Consider the following 23,287-nt stretch of genomic DNA (forward strand, 5'->3'; position numbering starts at 1 on the left):
TCTACTTCTAAAATATAATGGTGGGACAGGCGTGGGATAGACATTCCCATTCCAAAAGGGAGAAATAGGCAAGAAAAGAGAGGTAACTTGTCGCCAAGTAAGTCCGAAACCCAACAGGGTGAACAACATTAAATCTTAAGACTTTGTAATAGTCTTTCTTGACTCCATGCCCTGCTTTCTCATAACACAGAGGTGAGGATAAGGCCCCGAAGGTTTCAGGCAGCCCTGCTCCATGACCTTGCTGACCTCAGCCCTCACAGCAGCTCTAATGGGTTGGAGTCTGGTACCTGCAGCTCCTCCAGGCTGGGGCTTCATGCCAGTGGAGGTATAGTACTGGAGTCTTAGCTTCATTAGGCATTACTGTAGTGGGGACTCACTGTGGTGGCTCTGCTCCCTGGGCCAAGTCTTTCCTTGGGATTACTTGAGCCATCACTGGGGTGACCAAGGGGTACTGCACCAGAATGCAGGGAGCATTGCCCTGATCAGCAAGCTCGAGGGCACCCTAGGACCATCCCCTGAAACCACTCTGCTCTCCTAGAATTTGGGGTCTATGATGAGAGGAGAAGCCTTGAAGATTTCCAAAATACCTTCAGAGTCATTCGCCCATTGTCTTGATGAATACCACCTGGCTTCCTTCTATCCATGCTAATCCTTTATCAAAGGGCCACTTGCCAGATCCTCACATGCTTTTTTGTTCTTTATATGGCCAGGCTGTGAGTTTTCCAAATTTTTATGTTTTATTTTCCTTTTAATTACAAATTTCATCTTTAGGTCATTTATTTCTTCTGCCATTTTACTGTATGCAGTTAAAATAATCCACACAATAAAACCACCTTTGCAAAATTATGACAGTCAGAGAAATCTGACAGAGTTGACTCCATCTTGCTTTTAAACTCCAAACTGTCCTTGATCATTCCTGGGCATAGGCAAAGCTAACTTTGGGAAAAATTGAGTTTATAGTTTAACCTTAAAGCAAGAATGATAATAGTGCTTCCCAAAACTAATTCACCTTTGTAAAACTAATGAAAGCCCACAAGAGTAGGATTATGAAAGAGGCCTGAATTCCTCTAAGATGTAGGCATAGATAAATGTTAACCAGCCATTGTTCTGGAGGTTACAAGATTTGTAACTTCCTCAGTTACACATGTTGATAACATCGCTATGATAGAACCTAAGATTGGCCTTTGAGATGTCTCTTCAGACTTTTGCATTCCTGATGATTGGCTAACTCTACCTGGTCTCATGACTCATGACTCAACTGGTCCTGTGGCCTTCACACACAGAGGCAGACTCAGAACACAAGGACTGTTTTCCACACCCCTACGATGGCATCCCAACCAATCAGCAACACCGATTCCCTAGTTTCCACCCACCAGACTATCCTGGAAAACTCCTAACCTCTGAGTCTTCAGATTGTTTTGTGTAATAACTCTGTCTCCCATGTGTCATGGCTGGCCTCAAGTCAATTAAACTCTTTCTATACAGCAATGCTGTGGTCTCAGTGAATTGATTTTGACCATGGAGTGGGCAGAAAGAATCTGCCAGATGATTACAAAGTCTCCTTCAATATTTTAGTTAGAAATTTCTTCTGCCAGATAATCCTAGTTCAGTACTCTTAAATTCTGCTTCCATAAAGCTGTTGAGCATGGGAACAATTCAATCCTAGTCTACTTTATGACAAGGATGACCCTTCCTTCTGTTTCCAATACTTTATTCCTCATTTTTCTCAGAGATTTCATCAGAATAACCTTTACAGTCCATACTTCTACAAACATTCTAATCATGACCACTTAAATACTCTCCAAGAACTTTTAGACTTTCCCTACAGCCCTCCTATTTTCTGAGCCCTTTCCAGAATTGCCCTTATAGCTCTGCTCATAGCAATACAGGCTCTTTTTAGCCTCCAAACTCTTCCCATCTCTGCTCATCACACAATTCTAAAGTCATTTCCACATTTTCAGGTATTTATTATAGCAACAGCCCCACTTCTTTCTACCAGTTTTCTGTCTTAGTCCATTTGTGCTGCTATAACAGAATATGTGAGACAGGATAATTTATAATGACTAAAAAGTTATTGGGCAAATGTGTCACATGGGCAAGAGAGTGGGGGAAAGGGTCAAACTCATCTTTTTGTAAGGACTGACAGCCAAAATGAGTGTTTGGGGCATAACTCTCAAATCTGAGATTTATTGAGCCAGCCTAAGCGTATGCCCAGGAAAACTGCATGTCACAGAAGCATCTGTGGCAGTTTTTTCCCAAGAAGTTCTTAGGAGGCTTAGTATCTATACATTTTCCTTAAAAAGGGCTGTAGGGGTCAGCAGTGAGACAAATGATTACATACTTGTAAGACTTTAGTTAGTGCCCAGTAAATCTACATTTTACATAAGATAAGGTGAACATTTGAGGGAAAAAGGGAATAGAGGAAGCAGATGTCTCAGGGAGGTGTGAAGGAATGATTAATGTCTTTGTTCTGTACCTGGGAAGATAAACTAGTAGTTTTTTGAGAGCACCAAATCCTAACCACTACACCACCAGGGAGCATCAACTAGCAGCTTTTGAAATGGCTGGTTTCTGCTTAGCCTTTAGGGAAGAAAATCTAATGACCATAAGCAAGGGAGGGAGTCTAATGAAACCTGCCAGATTTCCCATCCTGAATTGCCATGAATTCAACTTCCAAGGTTTCTTTGGGGTTCCCTTGGCCAAAAGGGGATCAATTCCATCAGTTAGGGGACTTAGAATTTTATTTTTATCTCTCAGAATCCACTTCCATGATAATAGCATTAATCCACTTAGGAGGGCAGTGCGCCCATAACCCCAACACCTCTCATTAGGCCCCACATCCCAATGCGGCTGCATTGGGGATCAAGTTTCCAACACATTAACTTTGGGGACACGATCAAACTACAGCACCACTCAAATTGTATCTTGTATTGTATGTCAATTTGTTTTAAAATTGTAGTGGGCCCAGGAATTAAAAGGAAAAGTGTGGCTTATTGAAACTACAAACGGAAGTGCCCCCTAATGGAAATGAAGACCAAAGCCTGTGTAGAATGAGTGATATCTAAGATTCACAGGGAGCAGCTTGCTGCTGGGGTCTTTTGTGCAGTGTGTGTCACACTCTCAGACTTGGAATTCCAAGCTGACCGGGTGACTGGCTGACCAAAAAGAGCTCACAGAAGCCTCCATCAAATCATAGCCAGTAATGATGATGGTCCCAGAATACCCAAGGAGAGACAAAGTCAAAAGAGCTACAATCTAAAAATAATTCCACTGCATTCCCATCTCTAATATCATCTCTATCTTTGAAGAGGAAGAACAAGGAGAAAAAAGGGAGGAGCTGAGAGTTTGATGAGAGGAAAAAAGGGGAAAAAAAGAGAATGCCATAAGAAATGACCGTTTGGTGCATTATTATTTTTTATTTATTTTTACTCCCTTTGAGATTTTATAAAGAGAAAAAATATATATACCAAACACTGTTTACTTACATAATAAATATAACCTTCTAAACTATACAGACAAGTCAGTAGTTTTCCAAGTCATCAAGTGGGACACCTGCTTACAAGGAACTGAATATGCTAAGTAGGACTCCATCCTCATCTGAGGATAATAACACAAATATCAAACATTTGTGTGGTATTGTACAATTTACAAGGGTCTTTTCTCAAAATCTGTGTACCCTGAGCTAGAACTAGAGTTTAATACTTTAATTTCTGACCTGGTAACCTCATCGAAGTCCCTTCCTTTTTCTCGTATTTCCCAACTATAAAATGGGAAGTATTTTAACACTACATAAATACATAGTTGAGGACTACTATAAAAATATGTTAGTTCATGTGTTCTGTTTTGAGATTATATAATAAAATAATAATATTAAATGTAATATAGTATTTTGGAACTTCTTCAAGGTTTTCTTTTAATAATTATACCCATAAAATTTTAACATTTTTCTTTTCATTACTCAAAAAGAAATTAATTTTCCTACCCTTAATGAGTAATTTCTAAGCAGATTCTAACTGAAAGAGAAAAGAGTTAATCTTTGCTGTGTTCCTTAGTGATTATGTGTGATCTTATGCTTCAGACTTTAACAATCAAATCTATTTTTTGCATACAGTGGTGAAAATATGAAATATCTTAGGTTTTGCCCAATATACTATACAGTGCAGTATGAGCATGAAAAGTGAAAAGAGTGAAAAGAGACTACATTTTGGAAGTCAAACAGAAATGGTTTGAATTTCACCTTTATGATTTATTAGCAAATTAGTTTACCTCTTTGTGTTGTAATTTCTGCATTAGTACAATAGATAAAATAATTACTTCCAATAATTTTTTTGAAGCTTAAATGAGATAAGGTGTTTTGTAAATGGCTGAAAAATTAGTTATTCTATAAATATTAGGTCTTCTCCTCTTACCCTCCCTTTAATTAGGCTTCATTGCATGTCATTATCACAAGTAGGGATGGTTCCATAAGAATTTTACAGAAGGATAAAATGAAGCACAATAATCAAAGTCTCTTGGAACCCCATAGCCAGAAACAAAGAGTAGCTTGTTTTAAAGAATTCTGCCTATTTCTGACTTGAAATCCATTAAGAATGCCTGAGACAACTGGTTTTCTAAGATAGTTTAGCAGGATCAAACTTGTTCTTATAAACCTTGGCACCAGGCTTGGACTTCTGGTTGATAATGGGAAACTAATTATAATTGATCAGGGGGTGTATGCTGTTGGGTTCCTCAATGTTATCACATCTGGCTTAGCCTATCCAGGCTACTCCAGTTTGTGAGAAATGGGAGAACCAGGCCTAGAACCCAGGTCCTCTAACTCCAAGCTCCGTATTGACACTTCTGTGATTGCATTTTTGTTAAGAGTTTTTCACATTTGTTTATGCCATTTATGCCATTCTCAAGAAACCAAGGTTAGTCTTGTCTTCTCTCCCATGAAAAGTTTAATCTCAATTTCTCAGAACATGATGACAGCACTTAGAAATTCTCCATATTCACCTGCCAGTATATATAGGACCCTTGTACCTACCTATAAAATGTTTCCATGTGGTGGCCAGATAAAACCAGAAGTAACTGATGTGGCACAAGAATAAAAGGCTCCAGACTATAGCTAGGAGAGAAAAGTTGTTTCTAGTTTTGTATCTGTCTCTATCTCTCTGGTGCTGGCTGGTTATTTAACTACTTAGGATCTCTGCCTTTTTTACATTGTACAGGTTGTTATCATCTAAAAGATAAAATTTACAGCTCACATACCAATGCCATAGACTTTTGGTTGCCAAGTGGCATTGCATTAAAATACTTGAAACAAGAACTCTTAACTAGATGCGGAATGGTCAAACACAAGATTTTAACAGAAAAGCCAACGCGAATTCAGCAAGAGATATTCAAGTAAGGAAGTTATCTTAGATGATCACAAAGGTTTCTTCCAGTCTGGGAGTCTTTGTTCTGGTAAAATAAAGTCAGCACTGATACAGCTGCCTTGATGTGTCCTCACGTAGCAATCCCGCCCCAACTCTCCATGTCCAATGCCACAGAGTGTATAATGCAAACCTTCAGGATTCAGTTTGATTCAGACGATATGCATAGACAAAGCCATATCCTCAGCAGCAGAATTTGAAACTTAAGACTATCTAATGGATTTTATCACTAATGAGTAGAGCCCATGGTTTTGAAGCACTGAATGCAGTTTTTAAATCTTTCCAGTGGAAGTGTTTGCATGCCTGACTTAGCTGAAATGCATAGCAGGCATTTTCTTTGCATCTCTGTTTTACTATCTATTTCCATGCCACACTTAGTATTTTAAACTGCCCTCCTACTTCCTGGCATTACTGAGCTTGAGTTGATTGAAGGTTATAGCAAAGTTAACAGTTTGGAAATGTGGTTAACAGTGTGGTGTGACTGCCTTCGGTTGAAGTGTTAAAATTGCCTATAAATCAGAAAGAAAAAGAGAAGATGGAGCATTTGCCCAAAGCCCAAAGCAGAATTTCATCAGCATGAATAATTCTCAGGGCTTAGGAGGCTGTTAAACCTTTCCTTTCACATATTTTTAAGCTCCTTTGAGATCACTCACTGAATTCACAGATGCTTATAATATCTTGATGAGTCAAGCAATGTTCAATTTTAGAATCAAATTGCAAGTCCCCTCTAGCTCAAAAAATGTTTAATTTTATTATCTTTACTAACAGGTCTGGCACACGATTTTAAGACCATAATGTGAAACTGGGTCAGACGAATGGTTGAACTAGTGGCTTATGACCTAAGTCTCAAAAATTTGGGAATGTACTAAATCTAATTACCCAAATAATATATTAATAAATTTTCATTTAAACTTTTATTTAAACAAACACTTATTGAGTCACTACTCATGCCTGGGAGACTGCAAATATGTGGTCTCTGTACTCTGCTCAGAGTCAGATGGTGAAGTCTCAAATAGGCTTCAATTATATGCTGTTAGTTTGGTTTAGTTTAAAATTGTCATATCATAAAATCCCTTGTTTCACTTTTTATAGAATAGTGCCACTGTTCTTAAACTCTAGAATCCTAGGTACTACAGCCATATGATGTATTTAGGATTACTTCAATGTGGTGAGTAAGGAAACCCAATGCTTCTCTGTGGTTCTGCTTCTTATCACCTCCTCTGAAGATGAAGAATCAGGAACAAACTCCCCCACAGCCCCACTCAAGTGTAGAAAAAGACCTGTAGCTACCTTTGTAGTGCAGGGGACCACTATGCAGATGGGTCGAACACTTTTGACAAGGAAAAGGAAGGACTGTCACTTGCCTTGCATAGTCCAGAGCCACTTAGATAATTATCTTAGGAAAGATGTCAAGGAGTTTCTCTAAAACAATGTCTTACAACTAGAAAGGATATGGTGTGAAGACTTGTCTTACGGTGATACAGAATCCTTCGTTACATTGACATGAGCTTGAATTGTAGGTAATGTGATTTTCAAATGGATAAGTTTAGGATCCTTTTGGTTTCTTGAAGTTTTGCAGAGACTATTTGAGCAGTAGCTATACCTAGTACCCATTTGGCTGTTTTTTAAAATGATACTTTTTTTTTAGCCCTTTACAGAGCTTTGAAAAAACAAAGTGAGGTGGAAAAGTATGAAAGAAGAATATAATAGAAAGGTAGCAAGTGATCTTGAAATGACAGAATCACATCTTTATTTGAACTACTCTTAGATTCCTTGGTATGGTTTAGAGCTGAATAAGTTGGGAGAATCCAGTACAAATGAAACCTGGTGTGGGAGGGGATCTGAAGCCCAGTCAAATGCTGTGAGGAGCCTAAAAATTTTTTCTTTTAATCAGATTCTGACCCCATTTCAGCAGCCCTGGTTATGTCTCTGAGATTAGCCTTTCATGCCATAGATATAGAGAAAACATGTCAGAATTTTCTAGCATAATTATAACCAAATCTCCAGCCTCTGTTGGTCCCTACAAGGCTGCCACAGGGTTAGCTAAACACTTCCTGTCATAAAGGGTCACTATTTGTCAACCTTGTAGTCAGAGGAAAATATAAAAACATCACAATCCATTCCTTTCCCTAATATCTGGCAAACTAAATACTGGCCCATATAACTTATGTCTAAAATAATCATAGCAGAAATAGTCAATGAGTCCAATTAGAATCACTCAGCAGATTTAATATACATTTTAATATAGTCTAAGTGTGTCTCCCATTTTATTTTCTTTGTTTTATTGATTTTTCAAATAAATCAGTGGAAGAAAATTTTAAGTATTTTTTTCTGAAGTTATAAGATAAATTTGGTAGAATTAATACAAAAATACTGAATTTCTATGGGGAAAAAACAGAAATTATAAGTAAGAAGGAGAACACGTTGTTACTGCCACATGCCAAATTTATTTGACCCACTAGTAAATATGATGTTCATTATGCCTAAATTACCTATATAATTGATAACATAAAAACTACTTTTTACCTTAAATATTTTTACATGCAAACATTACTAAAACTTAATAACACGGACTAACCCAGTTATCTATTTCTGCTCTCATTTGCAAGCCACTGAGAGTTACTGGTTAAAGTCCCATGATCCAACTGATTACATATCCATGATGGATAACCTCAAGCCCACAGTGCACTTGCCAAGCCCTCAGTTTGTCTCCAGTGTAATTCACCAGGGCAACCTTCTCAAACTGTTTCTCCTGTTAACCCCCATAGTCTCACTTTTTGAGGATATTATTTTATAAACTACTTCATTGATTTTTTTAAAAAATCAACTTATTTCCCCCAGTTTTTCCCTTTCCTTTGGTCTTGAGGGAAGAAAAGACCCTGTTTTCAAGGCAGAACTTTCACCTGTGTTTTCGAACCAATTTATTGTAATCTCGTCAGGTGCTTGATGGATCACTACTTCTCTCAGCCTTCATCACACTTGTCCTCTCAGCAGCTGTCTTGGTCAGTTTTTGGTTGCTGTAACAGAATGCCACAGACTTAGTCATTTAAAAAGAAAATACATTTATTTTTTATAGTTCTAGAGGATGGAAAATCCAAACTCAAGATGCTGGCATCTGGTGAGGGCCTTCTTACTGCATCATCACACAGTGGAGGGCATCACATGGTGAGAGAGCAAGAGCATGTGTGCCCAGGTCTCTCTTCCTCTTCTTGTAAAGCCACCTGTGCCATCATGGGGGCCCTACCTTGATGATGCTATCTAATCCTAATTACCTGCGAAAGGCCCCATTTCCAATACCATCAACATGCAAACTTGGGGATTAAATTTCCAACACATGAAATTTGGGGGACACATTCAAACTCTAACAGCAGCATTTCACACAAGCATCCCTTTGTTCTTCAATCACTTTCTCTGCTTAGATTTCAGAACATGGTCTCCTGGTTTTCTTCTTGTCTTGGCCACTCTTTCTCTTCATCCAGCTTAATTCTTGATATTTATATAGTACATGACCCAGAAGTTGGTCCTAGGAATTCTTCTGTTTCTTGTCTCCCTCACTTCCTACATGATCTCATCCAGTCATTTGACTTTCAGGACAACTCACATATTAATGACCGTAGGGTTTCGAATTTTGAAGTAAATGCTCTTTAAGTTTTAAACTTATTATATCCAACTGCTACTTAACATCTCCACTTAGATGTGTAATAGGTATCTGAAACTGGAATTCTTGATTTCTTACTTAAAACCTACTCCTTCCTAAATCTTTCTTATTATTTGGTATCATTCTCTTCCCATTCACCCACTAGCTCTTCCATTTCCTCATACCCCACATCCTATGCATGCCCAAAGTTTTTGGCACCAAACTCCAAACTGTATCCAGAATCCAAACTCACTCATTACTTTCATCATTATTACCCAAGTACAAGCCAGCATTAATTCCTACCAGGATAACTGCAATAGTCTTCTAACTGGTTATGTTGTTTTTTATCTTGCTTGCTGGAGTTCATTCTCCACACAAGAGTTCAGGTTCATTTAAAATAATATATATGTACAATAATAAACATTTCAAACTGGTATTTAGAATAAAAGTTACAGCCTCCCTATGTCTCACAAGCTCTACATGACTTTGTACCCATCCTACCTCTCCAAACTCATATCCTACCATTTTCTTATTTGCACACTGAGTTCTAGCAGATCTATTTCCTTTTCCTCTATTACTCTAAACTCATTGCCAGCTTGTCTCTTTTCTACCACATTCACTCTCTTGTAGATCATCAATGGCCAAACTGATGATCTACAAGATCAAAATCAGTTAACATATTCCCAGATCTCAACCTACTGATTTTTCCGTGGTGTTTGAAATCACTGACCAATGTGTCATTACTGAATTCCTACCCTCCCCTGGCTCTCTTGACGCTGAATTCTCTTTGTTTACCCATTAATTCTCCAAATCTTTCTTTTTAGTCTCCTGGGTGAAGTCCCCTTTCTCTGTTCATTCCTCATATGTAGACTTTCAATCAAAGAAAAAAGGATATAGAAAAATAGCTTGAAGTAAATCACCAAAATGTTTTCCCAACGTGACAAGAGAGTGGGTGATCCATTTTTTATTTTGCAACTGTTTATATTCCATTTTTATCTAATTAACATAACTATCTTTCATTTTATTTTATAAAACTACTGCATGCACATGCTTAAAATTAAATAGCATAGAAAGATTTATAATAAAAAGCAATGTGTATCTTCTATTCAACCACCACTCCACACTAATTCTTTTTCCAGAAAACAACTTGCAATCATTTCTTTTTAAAAATCTTACATATTTACCTTTATGTCTCTACATAATTATTTGTAGGAGTAGGACTGTTCTAGGAGTAGTCAGACTGTTCTAACACCAAACTCAAAAATATAGTGGTATAATTGAGATAGAAGTTATTTTTCTCTCACATAATAGTCTCAGTAGGCAATTCAGGGCAACTTTAGGTAGTGTTGGAACCCAGGCTTCTTTTATCCTGTTATTCTTGATTCCCTAGGACACAGCTCTTTCCACATGGTTACCAGGCTCTCTGCTTTAGCTGCATTCCAGCCTGGGGAGGGTAGAGCAAGAAAGGAAGGGAGGCCATGTTCCTTTTATTTTAAGAACCTGATCTAAACATTGCACATTTTACTTCAGCTCACATCTCTGTTAGCCATACTTAGCTGCAAGGGAAATAACAGTTTTTACCTGGATGGTCATGTACCCCGATTCATTTTTATTGTATAAAAGAACATGAGAATAAATATTAAAGAGTTAACTAGAAACTTCTGCCACATTTATACAACTCTTTTAGAATAATCAGCATCAGATACTACCTGTTGACTTCTTCCATGTTTGATGAAGAACTAGCTCATCTATAACTGCTTCTCTTTTCCTCTCCCTCCCCAGTAGAATTATATCTCTAATATTGACCCCTCTACTTGTTATCTTTATTCCCCCTTTGTAAGATGACCATGTTATCACCTGTATCCTTCCCTCCACTTCACATCTCCCCTTCCACTTCTCAATGTTGTGGTCAAACTCTTACTTTTATATTGTGAAGATTCATAATATTTACATTCTTTTATATACTCAAAGAAAGTCTTCAGTGTTTGCCTAGTTTGATTCCATAGGTTGAAACCAATTAATAATAGTTCTATCATTTGATGGTGTCACCATTGCACCATACTGTTATAGTATGCTTAATTCCCTTCTCCAAGACACCACGCTTATGAACACTCTCAAGAGGGGATCTTCCCAGGATCAAGTTCAAATGGATTATCCTTTCTTATTCCTCATTTATTCAAAATCATGTCACATTTCAGTTTGTTATACTTTTGAATCATGAATTTATTGTATAATTATTTTATCTCTCTGTTTACAAATGTTTTTCTTTGTCTTTCAGCTTCTTACTCTATCAATTCCTAGTAGCCCATTTCATTCATTGTCATGCAACATCTTAGGCCATTTACTTCATATTCAGGCCATGGTTTTCTTGCATAGTTTATCATTTTGACCTGGAGTTCCTAATCACTCTTCTCATCCCTTGCCCACTCTGCCATTTTCTTATCCTTGAGTTCTTCCAACACTCAACCACTATGGCCCTCTTTGTCAATTCAGACTGACTCCACTAGCCTTGCTGCCCAGTCCTCATCCTGGAACAAGAATTCTTTCCACTGCTGTCCTGAGTTTGTTACACCGTTATCTGAATCCCATAGGTTATTCTATCCTGGTTTACTTCTTTCTTTCCTAGAACACATACTCAAATAACTTTCTTAGAAAAGTTATTGAAAGACAAATTTTTTGGCCCCCTACCTATTTACAAAATGTTCTTACTCAACTCTAACAAGGATTAATGATTTAGGTAGAGAATTCTGAATTTATGTCATTTTCCCTCCACTTCGAGGAAATTACTCCACTATCTTTTATGATTCATTGTCAAAAGTTCCAAATAGAAACATAACTAATCCTTATTTTCAGCCCTCCTTCTCCACCCTACCCTCTGATGAATCTGGCCTGATATTCATCTGGAATCTGATGAATCCACCCTCTCCATAGGGTGCTGCTAGTCAGGCTGGCCTCTATTCTCTCCTCTACTGTAGCCTCTCTATGGGAATTTTAAGCTCGGCTTCACTTGTCAGCACTTTTTCAGCAGTTTGCCTTTTCCCACATCCTCTGATATCTACCACATTTTCTTTCCATTGTACATTTACATCTTTTTTTCTTTTACTATAATTTTAATGAGGTTTCTTATATAGAGCGTGCTCAGTCTGGCATCTTATGTTAGAAGTATACATTTTATGTTTAAAACTTTTAACAGTATTCTTTAAAGATTTTTCCCCAGCCTCTTCTCCTTCTGTCTGCTCATCCTTCCTCTTCACTGTCGCTGTTGAAATTTGTCCAATTTTTCCATACAAATGTATGTAGCCCTGACCTTTTTACCTTTTCCACAGACCTGTATTTAAGTTTCCCTCTAGGTGATCTATGGGCCTGTGCAACTCATTAGCCAAGCCTTCGAGATGACGCTATTAGGAGAGAATAAATTAGAGGACTCATTCCGAACCTAACCCATCTCCGGTGCCAGGTGATACAGAGGTTACTTCTGGAGAGCACAGAAATATCTAATTGGAATTTTAGAGGTTTTTCCCCCCTCCTATGTGCTGTGTAACGAAAACCATTTTCTCTGTCACCCCATGAACATCATAGCTAATGTTTCTTTCTACAGTGCTCATTTACAGAAGCTTACTCTACACACATTAACTTATTTAATCCTTACCACACCTCTATGGGTTGAATACTATTATTATCCTTACTTTATAGATGGGGAAGCTAAGGCACAGGCATGAAGTTGCTTGCCCAATAACTCACAGCTAGGAATCATGCTCTTAACTATTACTCTATATTGAGTTCTGTAAGCATTAAGTCTACATCTTTCACAGCACTTTTGTGAAAGTTGCTCCTGTGTGGAGAATGCGAAAAGATTCTGAGTTCTGTATCCAGATAGTGAAGGGAAAGGACAGATTAATTTTAGGGGTGCAGAACAAGAAACTGAGACGGCAGATAACATTCAGGTTATATTAGCTCTCTCCCACTCCCTTCAAGAGCAAGGACTATGTCTTCTTCATCATCCACATTCTCTTCAACATTTACTTCAGTGTTTAGGGGTTCATAAATATTTGTTGAATAATAATGCAGTAAACTTATATGTCATAATAACCTGTGAAACCCAAAAAAACTATATCCTAATAATTTGAAGGAAGGAATTTAAAACTGACATTGGATGAGTAACAGCAGTAAATATAATTTGCCTTTTCCTAACTAAGCAAATCCTCATTCTCACATGATTTTATCCAAAATAGGAGCTAATACAGGGTTATAACATGCTCATCCATACTCAACAATTAACTGTTAAATTATGGGAACATAAATTAGACCTGCTAAGTAGAACCTTTAAGCCTCAACCTTTCAATTCTAATAGTATCATTTCTATGGTCAGTAAAGATTAATAATTCATCTTAAATAACTCGAATATGAAGAATTAGTTAACATTATGTTACCAGCTCTTCTGATTATGCATTCTTCTTGAGCTGCCAGTAATTTTGATTTACTGACAGAAAGCATATATTTTGTTTTCATGACATTTAGCAGGAATATGCCATTTATCAGCCTTTTGTTTTTACTAAATCTGAAAATTCATTCCAAAAGAGTTTCATAGAAACTCTTAATTACTGAAAGTGATGGTTCTGCTTCTACATAATGTTCTGAATAATAAATACTATACTTATGGGAATTAATTATTAAATCCAGCTAGGAATTATAACCTTCTTAATGCAAATAATAATAATTGCATATAATAATGTTTAACATCTGGGAAGGGTACTAAAATGAGTATCTTAATGCATGTAAAAGTAACAGATTCTATACATCATATAGATAATCACACAAATAATTCTGAGAACTTCTCTAATAGAGGTAACTGTCGGTTAAACTGAAGAGCATGAAATATCTATTACCAAGAATCGGTATGTCCCTCCTGATCTATCTTTTAAGACCCTGTATGGAAAAATCTCTTCCAAACCTAAAATTTTATATTTCTATCCAGGTGAGATGGAGAAGGCCAGGATGGGACAGGATAATATAGCAATATTGGCTTTGGAGTCAGACAATGTTGAACTTAAATTCTGGCTCCAGGTTCTCTTACCTACTAGCTGTGTGACCTTGAGTCAGATATTTATCCTTCCTGACACTCAGTTTCCTTGTTTACCTACTGGAGTATATACTACCTATTTTAGATAGGTGATTAGGAAAAGCCTCATGAAAGGTGATTTTTTTTTCAGAGTCCTGATTGATATAAAGTGTTGGATATTTAAATACTTAGATATTTCTAAGAAGTACCCAGAGCCTCAAACTCATATAGAAAATAAATATGTAATTTCTTTATACACACTGGAAAATAATAACCTGATTTGCAAGGATAATTGCAGAGAGATAGTTTTCATAACTAATAAAGAGATCACATAAACCAATGAGAAAGTGAGAAGCAATCAAATAAACAAAAATAGGACATAAGCAGTTTAGTAAAAAATACCTATGATCAATGTTATGGCTTGAATATTTGTATTCCGACAAAATTCATATGTTGAAATCCTAACCCCCAAAATGATGATATTAGGAGGTGGGGCCTTTGGGAAGTGATTAAGTCATGAGGGTGGAGCCTTCATGAATGGGATTAGTGCCTTTATAAAATAGCCCAAGGAAGCTCATTCACCTCTTCTACATCTGAGGACACAGCAAGAAGTCACCATCTGTGAACCAGGAAACAGGTCCTCATCAGACATCACATCTGCTGGCACTTTGATCATGGACTATCCTGCCTCTAGAACTGAGAAATGAACTTCTGTTGTTTATAAACATAGTCAGTCTACGGTGTTGTGTTATAGCAGCCCAAAGACTAAGACAATGAGTAAGCATAAGGAAAAAAACTCCCTTCTCTCATAATATCAGATATTAACAATTAAAAACCTAAAATATATAATTTTTCACACATCAGAAATATTTTTAAAAACTGATGCCACCCAGTTCTAGAAAAAATGTGAAGTAAAGACATTCTTAGGCAGCTCTTTACAACCTCATCAACATTAAAAATGACATAATGTTTGATCCAGTAATCCCACTTCTGGCAATTTGGTCTGTGGATTTACTTTCACGATTTTTCCAGCATGTACAAGCATATTTATTGCCGAAATTATTAGTGGTAGCTAAAAAAGGTAACAACATCAAAGCTTTCATTAATAGAAGCCTGACTATAGTATATGCATATGACAATAACGTATAGGAATTAAAAATGCTAAGAGATATTTTAAAAATCATGTAAATATTTAAATAGAGACTCCCTTGAGTCTATAATTAAAGAGAATCTGACATTTTTACAATATAGAACCTTCATAATCAAAGCAAGATTTTATTCTTTACTCACTTGAAGTTTCTTTCATGTCCCCCAGTAAATTTCTTCTCTACGTCTTACATATTCTCTTTAAATAAAGTTTGTAATATTTTTATCATTTTGCTTGCTGTTTTCAACGAGATTGTTATTCATTATAATTTCTCTATTTTAAAATGTATATAGCAGGGATCAGCAAACTACCAATATGGGCCAAATCTTGTCTGCTGCCTGTATTTAAAATAAAGTTTTATTGGAACACGGCTATGCCTCTTCATTTACATATTGTCTATGGTTAATTCTGTGCTACAACGGCAGAATTAAGAAGTTGTAACAAAGACTGATGACAACAAGCCTAAAATATTTACTCTCTGGCCCTCTATAGAAAAAAGTTTACCAACCCCGATATACAGAAAAGCTATTGAATTTTATATTTTAAACATAGGCAACTTCCCTACTGAATTTTCTTACTGTTTTTAATCGTTTTCAATTTTCTTGGGTTTTCTAGATTTAAAAAAATGTCATGTGGCCGGGTGCGGTGGCTCACGCCTGTAATCCCAGCACTTTGGGAGGCCAAGGCGGGCGGATCACGAGGTCAGGACATCCAGAGCATCCTGGCTAACACGGTGAAACCCTGTCTCTACTAAAAATACAAAAAATTAGCCAGGCGTGGTGGCGGGAGCCTGCAGTCCCAGCTACTCGGGAGGCTGAGGCAGGAGAATGGCGTGACCCTGGGAGGCAGAGCTTGCAGTGAGCCAATATCGCGCCACTGCACTCCAGCCTGGGCGACAGAGCTAGACTCCGTCTCAAAAAAAAAAAAAATCATGTGTAAATAATGGTAATTATGCTTCATGTTTTCCATTATTGAAAATTTTTAGGCCTTCCCTGTTCTGGCTTCATTGATCAGACTTTCCAGAGAGCTATCAAATAACTCTGGTAGTAGTGGGCATGCTGAATTTAATAGGATTGCTTCTAATACATCATTATAAATTATGGCCCTGGATTTTAGTTTGAGATACATAGTTTTATCAAACTAAGAAAATATCAATCAATTCTTATTTTACTAGGGTTCTATATTAATCAAGAATGACCACTGGCCTTTATCAAAGAAGTTTCAATATTTATATATATATTTTAAATTTTAACCTGCTCCTATAGCATATACACTAATAAATTTCCTAATATGGTAGAACAGAGATGCACCATTCATATCTCCCTTCAAGAAAAACCTTGCTGCCCAGCTGCAAGAAGGGCTGTCACAACAGAGCTGCCAGCTACCAATTCCTTCAAGGTGTGCCTCAGCTAAGTAGAGTTACCTCTCCCACGGAGGAGGGTCCCACAGAGCTGGTGACTGAACAAGGACAGAGCATAAGCTTCTTGATGGATCTACTGAAATTTGGTAAAGCCTGCTTTGGGTTCTTCCTTTACTCAATCCTACTTCTTCCTCCTTCCTTTCATTGATATTGACCCCTGATAAATATCTTGCACCCTCAAGCTCAATCTTAGCATATGCTGCCAGAAAACACAACTACAGTGAGGGAGCCACTGAAGGGCTGACTCTGGTTCTCACTATGGCCTCCTCTGTTATTTTGCCTCTGGCTTCCTCTCAGGCTCACCCCTTTGCTCACTGAACTCCAGTCAGGCTGGCTTCCTTGCCATTCTACAAAGTGTCATGAATGCTTCTGGCCTAAGGACCATGGCAGTCACCATTCCCTCTGTCCAGAACATTCTTACTCAGATATTCCCAGGGCTCATGCCCTCACTTCATTCAGGCCACTGCTCGACTGTCTCCTCTTCGGAGGGGTCTTCTTGACCACTGAATTTCAAGCAGCTCACCCCACACCTCTCCACCTTATCCCAGCTCACCTTTCTCAATTTTTTTATCCTGCTTACTTTTCTTTTTAGCTTATCTCAACCTAACACGCGGATATTTGTTTATTCATTTATTGTGTCTCTCTCCAACTTCAGTGAAAGCAGGGCTTTGTTTTATTCACTAGAACAGTCTCTGGAACAGCATGAGTGCTCAATATATACTGTTGGAGTTACAGGCAATAACCTAAAAATAAACTTATACTACAGAAAAGATAAAATCTTATACAAATGTCTATAAAAGTTGAATGTAAAATGTGTTGGAAAGAACATTATTTTGCCCTTGATATATAGTATCCATTTGGACTCATTTTCTTCATATTTCTTAGAGACTAATTTTCAGGGGCTCCTGCAATTTTGGCATTAAATTTTTCTACTGCCATCCTTTTTCCCCAACTCTATCAACGAGGTAATGAACTGCAAATCATTAAAATATGGTTGACAAGACTTAGTAATTAAAAGTATTCTCTTGTAAATTGCAGAGTTATGTCTTTTTAAATTAATTTTATTTGAATAAGTAATATATAATTACATTCTTTTTGGGAAAAAATTAATATTACTGATAAAGCTAAAGTCTACTTTGACTTATACCACCATGCCTGTTTCCCTCCTTCTCACCTCCCTTCTCACTCCAGCAGTAATCTTCATTAGCAATATTCATCCAGATGTTTTCCTATGCATTACTTGCATTTAAAGTTAAATGATACATATTTATGTGTATTGATAAATTTCATAAGTGTATTAGCTCATTTGCTCCTTATAACAGCCATGTGCAGTAGGCATTATTTATTAAGTAATAATAAAATATACATCTCATACGGTTACTTTAATGATTAAAAGAGCACATGTCAATGAAAACACTTAGCAGTGTGCTTAGCACAATATAAGTACTTTTAAGTGAGAGCAATAATTATTCTATATTATATATCCCTAAATAAGAAGACACTCCTAATCACTGAGGTGGTAGAATTTTGTGGGACTTCTAACATCTATATTGAATCCCTGAGATGAGTTATTTAATATTCAAAGATATCATTATTATATCAGCATAATTCTTACACTTTTAGTAGTTCTACTATTTGTGGTTTATAGTTTTTACCTAAAAATACAATAATCTGATCTTGCTAAAGTCAAAGAGAGTTTTTTGTTTCAATGCGAGAGATCCTTATTAAATACAGTGAAATGTGGCTAAAATTTTATAAATAGAGACATTCATCAGGGTTATCTATTGGAAACAACTAAATATCTAATAATAAAACTGTAGAATGAATTGTGATTCATCTATCTCATAAAGTATCTTGTAACCTTTAAAATGATATTTATGAAGACTTCTAATGACAAGAGAAAAGGTTAAATAAATAAGTTGTTTAAAAAACAGTAGATAGTGCTTTTGTGCTTAAAAGGAGAGCATTAAAATATATTTCATGTGTAGAATGGAAAGATTATGGAGACAACACAGCATTGTTATTTGGGAAAAAGAAATTATCAAAATTTGAAATATGTATATAGCATGATTTAATTCTTGTAATAAAATTGTGTGGAATAAAGGCTAGAATAAAATAACTCAACATGTCAATAGTGTTTCTCACTGAGTAAAGAAATTATAGATGATTTTAAATTTCACTACTATATATTCATCTTTATAATCAGAAATAAATACTATTTTAAGGTATTTCTATTAGTTTTCTAGAGATACCTAATTCAACCATACCTAATGAAATTTGAATCTTCTGACGTTTATATTAATGGAACTCACATTAAGAAAGTATGCTTAGTAAGGCAATAGCCAACTTGTTAAATATAAATTCACACTTGGTAAGAGGTTTAACCTCTTATAATGATGTTTATAAATTATATAATTAGAATCATTTAATATCCACTGTATACTTGAAACAATTTTTAAAAACAGCCTTGTGACCAATTATATTAACTTCATGTTTATATTAATTCTTAATTTTTAAAATAAAAGTCTATAGTTTCATTCCAAGTATCCTCTATAAAATAAAATATATGCACTGATAGATTGAAGAGAACTAAGAAGATAAATCGTTTGCTATTAACAAAATTCTAATGATTGAATCTCTTTTTGATAAAGTATAATTAACTGAATATAATTCTAACAGCCTGTGTCAGTGCACCCCTCTGTGAGTTAGTTCCTCAGGTAATTAATTTGTAGAGCATTTCCTTTGAGAGCTATTTCCCCTCCTACAATTCCTAGACTTTTTCCTTCTACAGAATGGTCAAGATAAACTACTCCTACTCCTTCAGAAGCACTTATGATTCAAGATTACAGAGGAATGTACTTAGAAAAATGTGCAGTGGAAAAAAGTACTTATATGCATACACACAGACTATGGTTACTGAAAAGTTCACTGAGAAAATATGGTGCTTATCAAGCTTACATACCCTCTCAGATGGCTGCCAGGTCAGGCCACTCAGTTCTCTTTTGCCTGGTTCCCCTCTGAAGTCTTGGCCCTGCGTGATGCTTCCAAGCCTCTACACTGCCAGAAATTCAGCCTAGAGAACCATGTTCAAACCATTTATTCAAACATGCTGACTGCCTCAGCATTTGGGCATGTTGTTAATCGCATCCCCTAAAGTTTATTCTCCACCACGTATAACACAGTGAAAAGCCACTAAAAGAAAAAGAGAGAGAGAACCTCTCCAGTCCTCCTGCTAGGACTGCTAAGTTTTTCAGTGCCTTTTCCTACACCATCACTTCTCAGAAAAAAATTCTCTCCACTCTGAAAGTTGGGGCAAGTTTCAAAACCTGGGTAGGTCTCCCCCTAGTGACAAAGTCAATTCATTTCTTCCAAAACACTTCTGTTTTCATATTTGATTATTTCCTAAAATACAGGAGATAAATATTTTCCAGATTATGAAGCTTAGATTAAAATCAAAAGTGCTATGGAATTCATGTGGACATTATTAATGAAAGTCCCGATTACACAGGAAATTAATACCACAATTTCAGCACTAAGGCATAAGTCATTAAAAACTCCAAAAATAGCCCAAAGGAGTTCTGGATTATTAGTGGCTTGGTATGTGGATGAAATCATAACTTAGTAGTAGAAAAATTGTGAAATTAATTCTCCCAACACCATTGATAGGTAGATATTATTCAGTATGTATTTTACTGTGTATTATTTATTTATGAGAGTTAAAGAAACCAAGGCTCAGAGAGGCTAGTACAAAGGTGAACCAGGGATTTGAATTTTGCCTATTGGATTTCCAAGACTTTGAACTCTGCACTGTCCTGTGTTAACCTAACCTTCCATGCCTCCCTACTCTCTGGCCTCCTGTTGTACTGATTCCAGCTGGAAAGTGACCCAGACCACATGCTTTTGGGCATTTTGTTCTAATAATTCCTGTTTACCCTTTAAGTTTATCTTAGTTGTTGCTTCCTCAAGGCAGCCTTCTCTTAACTCCTACGTTCCTATTTTATATAGCACCATGTACTATCTACTATTCCTATCACATTTCTAATCAAATAAAAAGATATATGATTGATAGGGTTTGGCTCTGTGTCCCCACCCAAATCTCATCTTGAATTGTAATCCCCATAATCCTCATGTGTTGAGGGAGGGATCTGGTGGGAAGTGATTGGATCATGGAGGTGGTTTCTCACATGCTGTCCTCTTGGTAGTGAGTGAGTTCTCATGAGATCTAATGGTTTTATAAGTGTTTGGCAGTTTCTTTTTCACTCTTTCTCTTTCCAGCCACCTTATGAAGAAGGTACTTGCTTCTTGTTTGCCTTCTGCCATGATTGTAAGTTTCCTGAGGTCTCTCCAGCCATGCAAAACTGTGAGTCAATTAAACTTCTTTCTTTCATAAATTACTGTCTTGGGTAGTATCTTTATAGCAGTGTGAGAACAGACTAATACAATGATTGAGTGTTGTCTACCTCTACCACCATGTCCTACATACCCCCAGTTAAAGTTTCATGAAGGGAAGCACCTTGCACAGTGTAGGTGATCCATAAATATGTGTTAAATGAATGAATAAGTGAATGAATGAATGGATGAGCTAATGTCGCTCAAGCAAGTTGTGTTTCTAGTACCACTTTTTCTGTCACTTTTGCTTAGCCTCAAATTCTGATACCCATATTTCTTATACTGATCTGATGACTTTACTCTGATACAGATTTTTTACTACATCCTTGCTCTAATGTTGGCATTTTGGGACCTGGATTGTATCCTGAATATCATACAGGTAGTTCTTTCATCCTAAATGGAAGAAAATAAACTCTTGCACATATCATGGTAAGTGCCATTAAACTCATGAGAGAAAAAAGGATTAGAGGGTCCCCATCTATATGGTTGCTCCCTAAATTCAACTCTCCCCAAAGAGAAAATAAAAATATATTTACTTTATAGCCCAACACGTTTTGAGAAATTGATCTGCTCTGTAGATGAAGAGAAAAGCAGTTAGAGGGAAGATAACTCACATAAAATGTTCAAAGTACAGCTCTCTTAATGGATTAATATCTGATAGGTTATTTGACATTAGTAAAAGATCCAAGGCCAGGTAAAATTTTTTACTTGGAGGTAATATCATACCCACTTCCTTATATGGAGAAGAAGCCACAAAATCTTCAATTTTCTTTTAGAACTATTTTATTTTATAAATATTTAAAAGCTGTGAAAACAATAGTAGGTATTAAACATAACATATAGTGGCTACTTTTAATAGTGCTAATAGTACTAGTAATCCTAATAGTACTAATAGTACTACTGCTACTAATAATAACCCTAATAGGACTAATAATACATGTATTATTTGAGAAACAAAAGATTTTCATCATTTTCACCTGACTCAGAATATCTTGCAAATCTATCCTTACCTTATGCATTTTACTAACTATAGGCTGTGATTTGCAACAATGCTTAGAATAAGCTGTTTTATTAGTTCAGTGACCCAGTAAGAGTATATATATAAAGCACATACATGAGAATACTTATGGCAGTGATTAATTACAGAGAATGGCAGCTTGGAAGCATGTAAATGAAAAGGTAAATAACATATTCCATTATTAACATTCCTCTGTGAAGTGGGATGTACGGAGAGAGCAGAACAATGGAGTGGAGGGAAGTTGGGTCAGACAAGTGATAAATCAGTTGTGGAAAAATAGGGAAGGAATTATAAGCATTAAGCTACCCTTCTAACACAATGAATGCAGAATAATAATACCATATTTGTAATTATAATGATGTCCTTATAAATTACAGATCAATTCAGAAAGCAGCATGTTTATTTTTTAAATAAACGTAGACAATATATCCACAACAATAATAAAAGGGTGCATATTAAGCCCCAATGGAATCTTAAATTCTGAAGTACAGCTCTCTATTTATATTAATATAAGGCAAAAAGTATTCCTACATTTTCTGTAAGACAAAGGATCATTGTGCTGAATTTCCTTAACTAGCATGTAATAATTCACTTGCTTCTTTATCTCGGAATGTCAGCTAGAAAGCCCAATAACACTATACTGAGTAAAACAACCAAGACCTGGAGAAACACCTCAGACTTCTTGTGAATGGAACATGTAATGTGATGATTTCACCCATAGCCTTACCATTTTCAGGTTATCTTTTCTCTTCCCTGCTAGATTCTAAGCTCCTTAAAAACTGGATCTTATTCATATTTTTATTTTCTATAATACTGCTGACAATGCCATGTACATGGTAGACCTTTGGCAATTTTTCTTTTTCTTTTTGAGGTGGAGTCTCTCTCTGTTGCCCAGGCTGGAGTGCAGTGGCGCAATCTTGGATCACTGCAACCTCCGCCTCCCAGGTTCAAGCAATTCTCTGCCTCAGCCTCCTGAGTAGCTGGGATTACAGGTGCCCACCACCACAGCCGGCTAATTTTTGCATTTTTAGTAGAGACGGGGTTTCACCGTCTTGTCCAGTCTGGTCTTGAACTCCTGACCTCATGATCCACCTGCCTAAGCCTCCGAAAGTACTGGGATTACAGACGTGAGCCACCGAGCCCGGCCGACAATTTTTTTTAATGCTTGCTTTTAGAGGTAGGCCTATTCTGTGCTTCAGGATA

This window comes from Pan troglodytes, chromosome 1 (assembly GCF_028858775.2).
Source record: "Pan troglodytes isolate AG18354 chromosome 1, NHGRI_mPanTro3-v2.0_pri, whole genome shotgun sequence".
NCBI lineage: Eukaryota > Metazoa > Chordata > Mammalia > Primates > Hominidae > Pan > Pan troglodytes.